This window comes from Phacochoerus africanus, chromosome 6, assembly GCF_016906955.1.
Source record: "Phacochoerus africanus isolate WHEZ1 chromosome 6, ROS_Pafr_v1, whole genome shotgun sequence".
NCBI classification, from domain to species: Eukaryota; Metazoa; Chordata; class Mammalia; order Artiodactyla; family Suidae; genus Phacochoerus; species Phacochoerus africanus.
This window is the reverse complement of record NC_062549.1, coordinates 90828487-90841681: the sequence shown is the minus strand read 5'-3', so window position 1 is coordinate 90841681 and position 13195 is coordinate 90828487.

Below are 13195 nucleotides of genomic sequence, written 5' to 3'. Positions count from 1 at the left end.
TACACCTGAAACTAACATGTTCTATGCCAATTTTATCTCAGTAAAAGAAAGTAATGGGGAGTTCCCGTCGTGGCGCAGTGGTTAACGAATCTGACTAGGAACCATGAGGTTGCGGGTTCGGTCCCTGCCCTTGCTCAGTGGGTTAACAATCCGGCGTTGCCGTGAGCTGTGGTGTAGGTTGCAGACGCGGCTCGGATCCAGCGTTGCTGTGGCTCTGGCGTAGGCCTGTGGCTACAGCTCCGATTAGACCCCTAGCCTGGGAGCCTCCATATGCCGCGGAAGCGGCCCAAAGAAATAGCAAAAAGACAAAAAAAAAATAGTAATGGACTTATGACACAAAAGTAATATAAATGAACCGTGATGAAGTTCCCTGGTGGCTCAGCAGATTAAGGATCCAGCATCGTCACTGCTATGGCTTGGGTCACTGCTGTAGCTTGGGTTCGAATCCTTGGCCTGGGAACTTCCACATGCCATGGGCATGGCCAAAAAATAAATGAACCATGAAATCAGTGGAAATTATTTTGAAGTTGAAAAGCAAACTGAAAAAAAAATTTTCAGATTATAAAAAAAAGGTAATTCAATAAATGGAATAGACAAATTTTGAACAGAATAAACAAGTACTTGGACTTTGTAATAATCCAACTAAAAAGGGGAAGAAATTCATATAAACATACTGAGAAAATAGTAAATTTCTTGCCGATTTGACATAAAATGTTGACACTAATGGAAATTGCATAAAATTCACGAGTATGGTAACAAATCTGACTAGTATCCATGAGGATGCTGGTTCAATCCCTGGCCTTACTCCTTGGGTTAAGGATCCGGCATTGCTATAAGCTGTGGTGTAGTTTGCAGATGCAGCTCAGATCCTGCATTGCGGTAGCTGTGGTGTAGGCCGGCAGCTGTAGCTCTGATTAGACCCCTAGCCTGGGGACTTCCATTTGCCATATGTCACAGGTGCAGCCCTGAAAAGAAAAAGATAAAAAGAGGAGTTCCCGTCGTGGCGCAGTGGTTAACGAATCCGACTAGGAACCATGAGGTTGCGGGTTCGGTCCCTGCCCTTGCTCAGTGGGTTAACAATCCGGCGTTGCCGTGAGCTGTGGTGTAGGTTGCAGACGCGGCTCAAATCCCGAGTTGCTGTGGCTGTGGTGTAGGCCCGCGGCTACAGCTCTGAGTCGACCCCCTAGCCTGGGAACCTCCATATACCGCGGGAGCGGCTCAAGAAATGGCAAAAAGACCAAAAAAAAAAAAAAGAAAAGAAAAAGATAAAAAGAAAAAACGAATAGGAATTTACCAATAAGAAACTGTGAAACGAAAGAAATATTCCAATCTATCAATAATAACAGTGTTGGTCAAAAGCATGCCAGAGGAAAAACTGAATTATCTTGATTCTCTATATTAAGTAATATTATAAAATCATTGTCACGTGATTAGACAAAGAATAAGCAGCCAAAAAAGGTAAGGATGAAAACTATTTGAGTTGTTTCAGGCAGTGAATTCATACAAATCTTATGTTACTCTTCCAGATGTTATGGTTATAATATTTGCCAGATTGTTTTAAATGTATAAATTGTTGTGACTTACTATTCTAAATAAATGTTTACTCCTGTAATTAATTTTTATATATATATATATATTTTTTTTTTTTTTTTAATGAGAATTCCAGGATTTCCCGTTGTGGCACAGTGGAAAGGAATCCAACTAGGAACGATGAGGTTGCGGGTTCAATCCCTGACCTTGTTCAGTGGGTTAAGGATCCAGCATTGCTGTGACCTGTCATGTAGGTCACAGATTCGGCTTGGATTTGGCATTGCTGTGGCTGTGGCGTAGGCCAGCAGCTGTAGCTCCAATTAGACCCCTAGCCTGGGAAACTCCGTATGCTGCAAATGTGGCCCTAAAAACAAACAAAAAACTAAAACAAATAAATGGGGATTCCAAAATTGTATAAGCTTCAGGCCTCGAAAAACACAGTTCTGCCCTAATAAGTGGGGAGACAACTTTTCCCTTCTCAGCAAAACTTGGCTCAAATGCACATGGGTGTCTGATGGGGCTGAGGGGTGCCCTTGCTCTCACCTCCCAGCCTCAGGTTCGCTCCGCCCACTCCTCCCCATGCCATCCTCCTCCACCTTCTTCCTTGTGCCCTTCCTTTTCTTCCTCTCTTCCCTACTTGTTGTGCATCTTTGGGGCTTCTTCCTTTTACTCCAACCCCCAAGCTTTCATTTCTCTCTCCTCCTCGGCTCACCCCCTTTTTCAGCATTCTCATTGCTCACCAAGCCCGGGGATGAGAACAGTGAGGAGAAGAAAAAAAAAAAAAAAGGACAGTGAGGGAGGTTTAAGGTCACAGACTCAGTTCAGATTCAGCATTGCTGTGGCTGTGATGTAGGCTAGCAGTTGTAGCTCTGATTTGACCCCTATCCTGGGAACCTCCATATGCCTTGGGTGTGGCCCTTAAAAGCCCAAAAAAACAAAAAAAAAAAAGGAGAGGCTGCAGCTGCCTGAGGAAGAGGGCAGGTCCAGATTCTCTGCCCAACCCTAACCTCACTTCCAGCTGCCCAACCCTTCCTAGCAAGTTGCTACTCCAGGAGAAGTCTCGGAGTAAATCCTGGACTGCAGAGCTGGGATCATTGCTGGCTGCCTCAGAGCAGGGAGCAGAGCCCTGGAGCCAGGCTGTATCCCACAGCAACTCCTCAACCCACCAGGCCTTGGGCTCTTGGTCAGAGAGGCCCAACTCTCCAGAGATACTCCCCACACTGGCTGAGACAGAGCCGATAGGAATTTTGACTCTGATGAATAAGCACATTTAAATGGGAGGCGCCTGGGAGATAGGACCCAGAGGAGCTGTTTGGTTAAAATGAAAAGTCTGGCCTCTCACTAGAGCGTGTCTCCTGTCTAAGAGCATAAGAAAGGAGACTTTGATTCCCTGCTTCTCTCTCTCTCTCACTGAAATGCATTTGGGAACCTTCACTTCTGAGCTCAGGGATCTGAGGTGCTGCATCTGGAACGGGGGAGCAGGGCCACGTAGGGACAATGGTCCAAAGAGATGGGGCTTCTGTGGAACTCGAGCTGCAGCATATCAGCTCCTAGACAGAACTCGAACACTCATGACAAGTCTGGCTTTCTTCCCATAAGGAAATGATTTACCCCACCAATCTCTTATTCAGTATGAGGAAAGGTTCAGACCCCAGCCAATCAGCAGAGGCCCACCATCCTTCCCCTTATCCTCTAGCTATAAAAATAAACAACCAATCCCCATGAGCACTGGGCTCCCCCTGATCATCAGGAAGTCGGCCCGAGGCACTCACTAATAGCATTTCTCATCTCAGTAAACTCGTCTTTCTCTTCACCTTGCTCTGAGTCTGGAAATTTTTTCCAATCCTACCATGGACCACGACAGCTTCCACATTTCTGTAGAAGAGTTTGTGTTAGGTGCATGGAGTTGTTGGTCAATGGTGATTTATTGCCCTTCTTTTCTCTGAGCTCCTTTGCTGTATACACACATCCTGGCAGTTCTCCAGGACTGAGGCCCCACCTCCTTCCAGGACAGCTCTCCGGTGACTTGTTCTCCTGGGGCAGCACAGTGAAGAAGGAAAGCAGTGACTGATTTTGGAGCCAGACCAGCTTGAGCCCCTGGCGCAGCCACTTATAGCTGAGAGACCGCGGGTAATCTGCCGAACCACCTGGGCCCCGTGTCTCATCTATGAGATGGATAATAGCCCAAGAGAGAGGTACTGTGAAAAGAGCAGACCGGGCTCAAAAATCATTTTGCAGGAGTTCCTGTCGTGGCTCAGCAGAAAAGAATCTGACTAGCATCCATGAGGATGTAGGTTTGATCCCTGGCCTTGCTCAGTGGGTTAAGGATCCGGTGTTGCCGTGAGCTGTGGGGTAGGTTGCAGATGTGGCTTGGATCTGGCGTTGCTGTGGCTGTGGTGTAGGCGGGCAGCCACAGCTCCAATTCGACCCCTGGCTGGGGAACCTCCATATGCCGAGGGTGCGGCCCTGAAAAAACAACAACAAAAAATCATTCTGCACAGTGCCTGGTGGTTTTCTTCCCTCTCTCTTTCCGCAGAGCAGGGGGATATAGGGGGGTGGGGACAAATGTCTTTGTCCTCAGGGTCATGTAAACAGAACCAGGAATCAGATTGTAAATCCTTTAAGTTGCACAGATGCCCGAGACACTATTTCACGCCCCCCTTCTTCCTGGAATACTTGAACTCTCAAAATTGCCTCAAGTCTTTCTAAAACAAAGCGTGGCTTAAAACATAAATAACGACTTACATGCATGAATTCTTTTACTCCAGGAATTTGCTGCCTTCCTGCTTTCTTCAAAAACCCTCTCTTTCCCATTCTTTACACTGTAGGGCCTTCCTGCTACAGCCTGAGAGACCCAGGCAAGGGGCAGAGGTGGGGGAGAGGGCTTGAGGAGTAGGAAGATTTGGGGAGGCAAGAAGAAAGATTGTGAGCATCAGGGAAAGAGTAAGGGGGGGAGTGGAATTGGGGGAGGAAGACGGTTAGGGTGAGAGTGGAAAGGGGAGTACTAGGCGATGCCTGTGGCTGGCTGGAGGCCCTGGGTCCAGAGCTGGGAGGGAGGGAAAGGGAGAGGGTGCAAGCCAGGAGGGCAATGTCACCCTCCATGGGAGGAAGTGCTCCTTCTTGGGGGGAGCCATGCTCAAGAAGCTGAACTTCCAGAGCCGTGAAAGAGGGAGCCCCACGTGGGCTGATCATACCTCCCCACTACCTCAACCTCCTTACCGGGCCACATTCCCAGTGGGCAGACAACCCTCAGGCCAAGGAGAAAGATATGAATAAATCTGCGGCCTCCACTACTTTTTCAGAATCTCATCTCCACTATCCCGCCCACTCCAGGCCCTAGGGCCAGCGTTGCCCTGATGCCCTGGACACGCCTCCACATGCCTGGCACCAGCTTTCCCTCCTACGTGACCAGCACGGGCCCTGGACTGGGTGGCGGATGCTGAGATAAGGCCAAGGAAGGGAAAACCGCCAGAGCCAGGAAGTTACACAGCCTGGTTCCCCTGGTAACCCAGCCACAGTCACCAAAACAGTACTGGGTGGGGGTGGGGCGGGGACAACTCCCATTCAAGGCACAGCCAGGGCTGGCCCAGACCTCAGTTTTCTTGTTGGAGAAACTTCTCGATGAATCTCCTAGGACAGTGCTGCCTAAGAATTATGGGGGAGGCCCATTTAACAGGCAAATTCAAGGCACGACCCCCAGCCCCTCCACCACAGATTCTTGGCCTAATAGGTCTCATAGGACTAACGCTGATCTGCATTTCTAACCAGCACCCCCAGGAGATCCCAATGCTGGCAGTCTGAGGACATCACTCAGAGGGTGGCAGGGTTGGGGGAAGATACAGGATGGAGCCTGAGCATCCCAACCATCCTGTGTCTCCTGGCGTCTACAGCCAGCCCATCTCCAGGGATGCATGACATGGGTATTTTCAACATCCAGTGACCTGCATGCTAGTACATGCAGAACCAATTCAAAACCATGAACTTGGGCTGAACTCCTTCTGGGCCTGGTAGGACTCATCTGAGAACCATGAGCCATCTGACAACACATCTGATGACTCTGGCCCATCGCTTAGAGTCTCTAGGTTTTAGTTTCTCCCTTCTCTCCCAAGGATGTAAATGTATTCAGGCCTTCCTGGGAGGTAACACGGCTCCCTGGAATTAATAGGCATAGCTGTGCCTGGAAAGTACAACCCTTAGCTATTGTCCCGGTGGTTGGGGCAGCTTTTTTTGCTGGAGGTCAGGGGGGTCCAAAAAGGTCAGGCATCCTTGAGGACAGAAACCCCAAGGGGCAGGATCCTTTCTGTAGCTGTCAGATCTCCCTTTGCCCTGGAGAGGTGGCTGCTGCAGAGCTGAACTTCCGGCACCTCTTCCTCAGCCTAACCGCTCCCTTCCTCACTGTGGCCCTGGTCTCCACCCACAGAAAAGCCACAGTTCATGCTGGCTGCAGGCTGAACCCTTCCCCAAGGTCAGCCACTAGGCTGGGGAGCTCCATGATGGGTTGAGCAATTAATTTGGACTTCTTCTGCCACGAGTTTAAATCCCAGTTTAGGAGTTCCCGTTGTGGCTCAGTAGTTATAAACCTGACTGGTATCCATAACGACTCCGGTTTGATCCCTAGCCTTGCTCAGTGGGTTGAGGATCCAGTGTTGCTGTGAGCTGTGGTGTAGGTCATGGATGCGGCTAGGATCTGGTATTGCTGTGGCTGTGGTGTAGGGCAGCAGCTATAGCTCTGATTCACCCCCTAGCCTTGGAACCTCCATATGCCCCAGGTGCAGCCCTAAAAAGACAAAAACAAACAAACAAACAAATAAATCCGAGTTTAGTAGTTCCTGTTGTGACTCAGTGGTAATGAGCCTGACTGGTACCGTGAGGATACAGGTTTGATCTCTGGCCTTGCTCAGTGGGTGGAGTATCTGGCATTGCTGTGAGCTGTGGTGTAGGTCACAGACGCGGCTCATATCTGGCATTGCTAGGGCTGTGGTATAGGCCAGCAGCTACAGCTCAGATTCGATCCCTAGCCTGGGAACTTCCACATGCCGAAGGCAGCCCTAAAAAGAAACGAAAAAAAAATCAATCCAGTTTAGCTACCTGTTGGGTCCTGCAAGTTACTTTTGCTCTCTTAGCCTCAGCTTCCTCATCTGTACAATGGGAAAGAATAATGTTTTTTGCCAGTGGTCAAGCCCCTTCTCCTGGATTTCCCATCCCAGTGACAGACACAGTTGTCTTAGTGGCTGAAGCCAGTAGCCTGTCTTTCTGGATCCCTCTTCTGCTTCCTCACTCTGCATAGTCAGTCAGGGTACTAAACAATTTTGAAATCCATTCTCCTTTTTCCATCCCCACTAGCCCTCCTTGCTCAGGAGGCTGTCATTTCTGCCTAGACTGCTGCAGTAACCTCCTGGAGTCAGCTTGCCTCACTCACTAGTCTTCTCCAAGCCAGGGCCATTCTCTAGCCTTACAGCCTAAGGAAACAGGCTGAAGTAAAACCCAACTCTTGGAGTTCCTGTCATGGCACAGTGGTTAACGAATCCGACTAGGATCCATGAGGTTGTGGGTTCCATCCCTGCCCTTGCTCAGTGGGTTAAGGAACCGGTGTTGCCTTGAGCTGTGGTGTAGGTTGCAGATGTGGCTCGGATCCCGTATTGCTGTGGCTGTGGCGTAGGCTGGTGGCTACAGCTCCGATTAGACCCCTAGCCTGGGAACCTCCATGTGCCACAAGAGCAGCCCTAGAAAAGGCAAAAAGGCAAAAAAGCCAAAAAAAAAAACCCAACTCTCATCTCTCATCTCTCTGCTTAAAGTTTTTTGGTGGCTCCCTATGCTCCTAATGAAAAGTCCAAAACTCTGCATTTGACATTGAAGCCCCTGTGATGATGTGCATTTCTCAGCACCCACCCCTCCTACCTCTAAACACACCCATCCTACAGTCCAGCCGGGCACCTTCCCAGCTCCAGGCCACGCCCATGCTGCAGCCCGACCGAGGACTCTGTCAACCACTGGCCTCTTCCTCAAGTTTCTAATTATCCTCACATCCTCACTTCAGACCTTAGCACCTTCTATAAATCTTCACGGATGCCCCTCCCTGAAAGGCTGGGTTAAGTCCCCTACTCTGAGTTCTCACCTAGATTCCCCTTAGCAAAAGCCACAAATCACACTGTACTACAATTGGCTCCGTGCAAGTCTAGCTCCTCGCAGGAGGGCACAGAACGCATTTGTCTCTTGACTGTGGGTTTCCTCAGCACCCAGTAGAGACCTCGCCCTGAAGAGGTGCTCAACAAATATTTTTTGAAATAATGAAAGAATAAATACAATATCCAGGTAAAGCTCTTAGCACAGTGATTGGCAGAAAAATGGAGTGAAGCACCATCATTATCACCGTGGTGGTCCAGCCGCACACCCAGCCACATTTCTCTAGTGGAAACACAGTGCAAAATTCAGGCTCTGCCATGGCGCAGTGGGTTTAGAATCCGACGGCAGTGGCTGGGGTAGCTGCAGAGGTGGGGGTTCGATCCTGGCCTGGTGCAGCAGGTTAAAGGATCCGGAGTTGCCAAAGCTGCAGCTTAGAGCTGTAGCTCGAAATCAGTCCCTGGACTGAGAATTTCCATATGCTGCAGGTGCTCCCATAAAATGAAACAGCAAATAAATACATAAAATTCAGGCTCTGACAACAGTGAGGTGAAATAGTGTGACAGCCCCAGTGTCTAAGGAGATGTTTTTATGACCCCTCTCCCCTTACCAGGGATGTTGATAGGTCCCCACCCAGTGTCCCTGGTTCTCACCCTGACTTGAGCCTCTTTGCCCACCTCCACTCCAGACAGGAAAGGAAGAGCCCCTTCAGCCCCACTGAAATTTGACCTCTTGGAGTTTCTGTTGTGGCTCAACACTAACAAACATGACTAGTATCCATGAGGATGAGGTGGGTTCGAGCCCTGGCCTCGATCAGTGGGTTAAGCATCCGGCATTGCCGTGAGCTGTGGTGTAGGTCACAGATTCTGCTTGGATCTGATGTGGCTGTGGCTGTGGTATAGGCCAGCAGCTGTAGCTCTGATTCGACTTCTAGCCTGGGAACTTCCATATGCTGCAGGTGCAGCCCTAAAAAGCAGAAAGAGAGAGAGAAAGAAAGAAAAAAAAAAGGAAAGAAAGGAAGAAAGAAAGGAGGGAAGGAAGGAAGAAAAGAAAGAAAGAAAGAAGAAGGAGGGAGGGAGGGAGGAAGAAAGAAAGAAGGAAAGAAAAAAAGAAAGAAAGAAAGGCCATAGAGCCAGCGACCGGTCCTTTTTCTGGAGGAGCCCTCCACCCCTCTAACCAGTAGCCCCACTTCCCTGGGCAGATCAAGAAAGAGGGTCCCTGTGACTTGCAGTCTCAGCTCACATGACATCACCACCAGCCTCCACTCCAGAAACGATCCAGGCCGCAGGAGCTTGGCAAGCGATCCTCCCAAAGCCCTATTTGCATTTCTCCAAAGGCTCATCTCACCGACTCCCTGAATTATCATGGCTCCTATCCTATTTTATCTCCCCTGCAGGACTATGCACTTTTTGAGCAAAGAGATCATGCATTAATAATCTTCATATTCCCCCATATAGCCTGGCATCGACTAGAATCCTAATAATTGTTGAATGAACGCATACATAAATGAAAAAATGGGTATGTGTATGAGTGTTCCCAGGCAGAATTGCCCATTTTCCACTTGAAGAAGATGAGCTTTGTCCTATTATAGACGACTTTCCTTCTGATGCTTCAAAGAGTCCAGGGGCTAATTATACCTCAGAGTCAAGAGGATCGTTTTTCCTTGTCTAACCTAAATTTCTCTAGGTGCTACTTCGGTGCATTTTCTTTTAATCTCCCTCCCTAGCCACTGGACTTGAAACTCATTTCTTTGCAAGAAGATGCTTACTAATTTACCTTTTAGCCTCCTTTTCGACAAATTTAATCCTGGGCCCATTATTGCTCCCTCCCTGGGGCCCTAATGTCCAGCCCTTTCCCTGTTCCACTGCTTCTTGGGCCTTTTGCCAAGCTCCCAAAGGCCTCCCTGGGCTACACAGGCAGGAATGAACACATTGTTCTCCACGGAGCCATGTGCAAACACGCAGACACCAGACACACACCTCTTTGCACCCGCAGTCCCCAGGTCTTGGTAAACACACACTCATAGGCGACCTCCACACACCACCAAATTTATCTGCTTCCACGTGCACCCCCGAGCCCTTGATTCTCACACACCTGGACGCATGCTCAGTGTCCATGAATAGACTCTATTGCTTTTCCCCCTACAGGTGAGCCACACTCTGAAGTCCTTCTCTGACTCCGCCTCCTCCTCCTCCCCCTCCCTGCCTTCTTCCTCCAGCTCTTGCCTTCCCATCAGCCACCTCGGGCAAAGCCCTTTTCCTTCACAGCGATTTTCCATTTCAAGGCTGAAGGCAAGGTGTTAAATGAACCAGAGGTTGGCTCCTACTTCTCCCTCCTGCCCTCCTCCCATTTTTTCTGCCCATTCCTCAAGGCACCGTCCATTTGCTCAGAATGCACCCATCCCTCTGCAGTCTTCTCCACCCCTCAGTCGGTAGGGAGAACAGGCTTCCCAGGGTTTTACCTTTTGCAGGGAACTTTGGAAACTGGCAGATGGGCTGGTTCCATCTCAGATCCAATGACAGGCTGGGTTGCTGGAACCCTGGGCCGGCTGGGCAGCAGGGGATTCCAGAGCTGGGCACCGGGGGATTCGAGATTCATTCATTCATTCCTTCAACAAATATTTACCCAGCACCTACAACATGCCAGGCACTAGTCTACATCAACAAAACCAACACAAACCTGCCCCTTACAGTGTACATTCTATGGGTGGAGACGGAAAATGAATAAGTAAAATACATTGAGTATCAGGTGGTGATAGGAGAAAGCAGGGAGGATGGGGTGCAGGCCGAGGTGGAGTGCGCCCTTTTTTTTTTTTTTTTTGGTCTTTTTTTCTAGGGCCGCACTGGCGGCACATGGAGTTTCCCAGGCTACGGGGTGAATCGCAGCTGTAGCTACCAGCCTCTGCCACAGCCACAGCCACGCGCAATCCAAGCCACATCGTCGACCTACACCACAGCTCACGGCAACGCCGTTTCCACTGTGCCACGATGGGAACTCCAAGTGTGCAGTTTTAAATAGGGTGGCCACAGAATTTAAAAGGATCCCAGCTGTGGTGTAGGTCGCCCATGCAGCTCAGATCCCGCGGTGCTGTGGCTGTGGTGTAGGCCGGCAGCTACAGCTCCGATTAACCCCTAGCCTGGGAACTTCCATGTGCCCCGGGTTTGGCCCCAAAAAGTGAATAAATAAATAAGGCGGCCAGGGAAGGCAGTACTTAGAAGGTGATATTTGAATGAGGACCCAAAGGAGAGAGAGGAGGGAGCTTCGGGGACGCCTGGGAGGGGAGACTATTCGGGGCAGCAGGAACAGTCCCGCAGATGCAGGGTATTAGAAAACACCCAGTGTGGTGAGCCACAGGGAATGAGTTGCTAGGAGACAGAAGGAAAAAGGGGTGCTACTCAGAACTCTTCCTTCTAATCCCAGGGCTGGGACCCATTCTGGGCTGCAGGGCCTGATGGAGTACCAGGAGAGACAAGAGGAACCAAATTAGGGATGAAGCTGTGACCTCACCTGGAAAGGACTATTAAAAGGCAAACAGAAAACTAAAGTTTTGAGGTGTCAGAGTTCCCATTGTGGCGAAGCAGAAACAAATCTGACTAGGAACCATGAGGTTGTAGGTTCGATCCCTCACCTTGCTCAGTGGGTTAAGGATCCGGTGTTGCCATGAGCTGTGGATCCTGCATTGCTGTGGCTGTGGTGTAGGCCGGCAGCTGTAGCTCCTACTAGACCCCTAGCCTGGGAACCTCCATGTTCCGTGGGTGCGGCCCTTAAAAAAAAAGGTTTTGAGGTGTCAGTGGAGGCCATTTCCAGAAGGAAGAGCTGAACCTGCAGAGATGGATTAAGAGGAGCCATGGAGGAGCCTCAGAGTGTGTTGGTGGGCGGTGGTGGCAGCCAGGTGGGAGGCAAGCCCTGTGGCCAAGCATCTCTCAAGTCCATTCCCGACTGGAGCAGCACAGGCTGCAACTCCCACACAGGATGACCTGGGCTCAAAATCGCTGTCCCTCCACTGACTCCTTATGTGGCCTTGAGTGAGTTTCTTGCTCTGAGAACCAGTGTGCTCATCCAGGAAAAAAATGAGGGAGCTCCCACTGTGGTTCAGCGGATTAAATCCAACTAGTATCCATGGGGATGCAGGGTTGATCCCTGGGCTTGCTCAGAGGGTTAAAGGATCCCGTGTTGCAGAGAGCTGCGCTGTAGGTCACAGATGCGGCTCGGAGCTGGCAGTGCTGTGGCTGTGGTGTAGGCCGGCAACTATAGCTCCGATTCGACTCCTAGCCTGGGAACTTTCATATGCCATGGGTTCAGCCCTAAATAAAAATAAATAAATAAATAAATAAAAAGGAAATAATACAGTAATATCCACCTTGTGGACCACTGTGGGAATCTACTGGGAGAAGGCAGCGGTCCCCAGTCTTGGCTCTGTGCCACGCTGGTCTCAGAAAGTCTTGAGGTCTGTGGCCAACAATTTGTAGTTACAAAGAGTTAAATCAAAGAAGTGTGTGAGTGCTTTGTTTTTTTTAGTTTTAAGAATCAGTGGATTCAATGTTGTCTCTGTAGTGACATCACTCTTTCTCACTGGCATTCCACATAGCCTTCCAAATGGGAGATAAAGGGAGGGAGTGACAGCTAAGCCCCTGGGAATTTGCACATAGGCTGTCGCCTATCTTATCTGTGCCACAGCCCAAGGGAGGGCAGCAAGCAAGCAAATACCATCTCATCCAGCCCAGGGCGTGGGGTTTGGGTAAGGCTGAGAGCCACTGGGCTGATGGTTCACATACAACAGTGTCATGGGGCCTGGCACCCAGTAGGTGCTTCTTGGCAGAGGGAGCCAAAGTGGGTCAGGAGAAGGAATGGAAGCTCTCTGGTTATCCACCCCTGCACTATCTGTCACCCTCAGACCCAATGTTGTGGCTTTCCCTTCCTCAGGAAACAGTTGCGCACTGAAGTTGAAAGCAGGGGAGGGACAATAAGGCCCTGGACCCGCGCAGCTGGGTGATGGAGATGGGAACTGATGGGGGGGGGGGGGTTGGCCCAGGGTCTCTAGGGAGACGCAGGGTCTGATGCAAAGGCCATGGGGCTGGAAACTATAGGTGGAACATTCATGCCTTGGTCAGGGCTTGGAGCCTGAGACAATGGGACCCCAAAATTGATTATTTTGGCTCAAGGCCACCCATCTAGAAAAAATGGCTGTTAGGCTCTCACCAGCATGCAGCTCACAAGTGCCTTGGATGGTCAATAAGGCTTTCTCCCTCCAGCCACCACCAGCAGCTCCTTCCTGCTCATTCCCTGGCTCGCCAGTTCCTCACCATGCAACCCCCACCCTCGCCCCTAGCCCCCAAGCTCATCTGGCAGCTCCAATGGGGGCCACCTTGCTTCAAGCCTGCCTGAGGGGCCTCCCACCCAGACACTTGCCAGGACCCTGGGATGTGTGAACAGCCATCGCCACCTTCCTGCAGCAGCTGGGGGAAGGGCCCAGCCAGGAGAACCTGGCTCCCCTCCCTATGCACACTCCTAGCTGGAGGGCAGCTGCAAGGGATGGTCCCTTCTC